Source organism: Uranotaenia lowii, chromosome 3, assembly GCF_029784155.1.
Source record: "Uranotaenia lowii strain MFRU-FL chromosome 3, ASM2978415v1, whole genome shotgun sequence".
NCBI classification, from domain to species: domain Eukaryota; kingdom Metazoa; phylum Arthropoda; class Insecta; order Diptera; family Culicidae; genus Uranotaenia; species Uranotaenia lowii.
The window spans coordinates 244,605,486-244,608,651 of NC_073693.1; positions in this window are offsets into that span (position 1 = coordinate 244,605,486).

A 3,166-nucleotide genomic window follows, 5' to 3' on the forward strand; every position below is an offset into this window, starting at 1 on the left:
GTCTTGATGTGCGTGTGCACGTTGTTGGTGCTTCGCACAAACTCCTGCATCTTGTCGACCATGTCGGCTGCCTCCAAAAGGCCACACTTTTTGATGCCCCTTGGTGCACCTCTTCCTGCGATTGGGACCTGCTCCTCTTGCTGGGAACTGCTGAGGTTTTCAGTGGACCCATCCGCGACCGGGCTTCTTCCCGCTTCCTTGGCAACCTCCCTGCCAATCTCCTTTCCTAGCTCCTTTACTACTTTGCTCAGTAGAGGAGACCTAAGGAGTCCTCTCCTAGCAAAGACCTCCGTCTGAGTTCTTCTGCTTTCTCCTCCTTCGTCCGAGCTAACATCAGTTGTCTCGACGTTCTTTCTGTTTTTAGTGTTGTTGTTTAAGTTCATGTTTAGTCCCACGAGTAGCTAGGGAAATATACGGTCCACTGCGCCAGTGCCCTGCTTTAGCGCAGCAAGGACTTCATTACTGTGGGGTGCGTCCTGGTGCCCCACAGGACCCTGAGCTTAGCGCTGGTGATCAGGTGATTCTTCCGGACTAGGCCGGAACCGCATAGTCATGCCAGGTGTCTAAGGGCGATCTCGAGGCTTTGTCGACAACTTAGTTTGTGTGTGTCCTGAATTCCAGCTTCCGGTCTAGAATGGCGCCCAGATCATTGATGTGTTCTACGCGTGCGATTGGCTCATTTTCGAGGAAGTACTCAGCAGAAAAAGACTACCGCCTGCTTGAAAAACTGATGACTGCACACTTACTGCGATTCAAAGGCAGGCAGTTTATATCACAACAGGGTGTGAAGAGGTTAAATTGATTTTTAGAAAATCAAGATCGTCCTGGCGGTCGATGTTGTAAAATAGTTTTAGGCCGTCAGCATAGCATAGCTTTGGGCCGTCGAGGAGTGAGAGCGCATCGTTGAAATAGATTAAGAAGATAATCGGCCCTAAATGGCTTCCCTGAGGCACACCAAAAGAAGCAGGAAATTGTCTGGAGAAAGTCCCCCTTGCGAACTGTTAATTTACGTCCAGATAGGTTGCTCCGGAACCAGCCAAGAAGAGTTCCACAGAAATCCAGGTGTTCGAGCTTTCCAAAGGCAATATCGTGGTTGACTTTGTCGAATGCTGCAGATAAATCGGTGTAAAGGATTTCAGGACAAGTAAATCGGATCCAAGACCACCATTCGAATAGTTTGGCTACTGTGCATAATGCCGAGATTCCCCGGTAGTTGTTGACATCTCTTCTGTTACCTTTTTTATACACATGAAACATGTAAGCCTCCTTCCACAGTGAGGGGAACGTAGCTCTGTTAAGCGAAACTTGGAAAATAAGCCTAACAGGAGTCAGCATAACAGCCATGAAACCAGGTCCGTCCGGACCTGAGAGTTGAGATGACTGCATCCTCTACTACAATGTTGTTTAGAGAGAAGCCCAGTGGCGCAATGTTCCTGACGGCACTATCCAAATGTTCAGGGGATGTCGAAGCTGTATTATAGATAGACGAGAATTTTTCGGCAAAGCAATCACAGACTTCACGATCAGAATTCGCCGTATTGTCGTCCAGAAAAATGTGGGTTGGCAGATCAAGTTCCCTCCGCTGACTTTTACTATGTTTCCAAAACGATTTTGGTCTGAACTTGAGAACTCGTTAAACTGGTGCTAGATAGTTTTGGTGACAACGTTTGCTGACTTTCGACTGATTGTTGCTAAATGTCCTTAGTGTAGGAGGATCTTGACTTGTCGTAGCTCAGTCGTGACCCAAGGAGTCCGTATATTCTTTTCAGTAGTGTGTTTTGGTACGGGACGATCGATAACGTAATTCAAGATTGTTTCGGCCGCAGCGTTGGGATCAGATAGGTCGAGCTCAGATTCCCAGTCGATAGTAAACAGGGTACGAGAAATCCCGTCAAAGTCGGCGTTCTTGAAGTCATGATAGAAGGATGCTAGTCTAGTGACATCGACTAGTTGATCATATTCTAGCTCAATATTTTAAATCATTTTTGAAAGGTACAATTGAAAACATACGTCGGTAAAATGATGATAAGTTCACCTTACCTTGATTACGATAACTTCAAAAGGAAAAAAAAAATACCTGTCTCAAAATTTTCTACATTGAAGATGGGACACTGCCCTATCAAACGCACTATTCACAAGAAAAATCCTTCGGGAGGTTTTTTTCTCGAAGTTTTGTGCAAATAAACATGTTTTTTCCTTAAACTTTATATATAAAACTCAATTTATCAAAAATCAAAATCGAATTCCAACTTTTTTAGAATAAATATATATAATTTCTTCCAAACTCATGGCGAAACAATCAGTGCCACTCCAACTAAGGGATGTATTTATGGGATTCGAAGTTATTGGCTTTGCCGACGACGTAGTTACTATAGTTCGGAGAAAACATGATAATGTGTTATCTAATAGAATGCTACCTGCAGAAAAGGGACTGCACAAAAACCTTTTCAAAACTACTGTGATAGGATTCACTATGAGACGAAAAATTGCACTAAATGAGAAAGCGCTAAACTTCGAAATATTTGTTATTTTATTTTAATCGCCGTAAGAATCATATTAATTTTAATCTGGATTGGCATTTTGGCAAGTTTTATTGAAAGTAAGTAGATTTATTTTATTTGATGATGATCCTAGGCTTAAGTCTTTTATCTGAATTTAAACTTAAAAATTAACATCGATCATAATTTTATGTAAAACACCTCTTAATACTATCTTTGATTTGGTTTCTGGACATATTAAGATTAATTTCTTCTACATGTGCATTGTAAAGTGCCATCATCCTGTACATTGGTTCGTTTCTTGCGTAATTCTGTATCCTGTTTAAAAGCTGGAATGGCCTTACGCTGCGTAGACTACTGCGTCTTTCATTGGGGGATATTTGCGAAAGCATGTACGGCGAATAAAATCTTCCACTTGTCAAATCCTTGAAAAATAATGCATCGTTTGATTTCCTGCGATTTTCTAGCGAATCCAATCCGACCAGCATGCACAGGGCTCGGTAATCCGGCATTTCATCTTGCCATCCTAGATTCCTCAGAGCGTATTTGAGAAATTTCTTTTGAATTCTTGCCAATCTGTTTACGTGGACATTGTAGTAGGGTTGCCAAACAACACTGGCGTACTCGATTGTAGTCCGAACTAAACCTACATAAATTGAGACGATTGT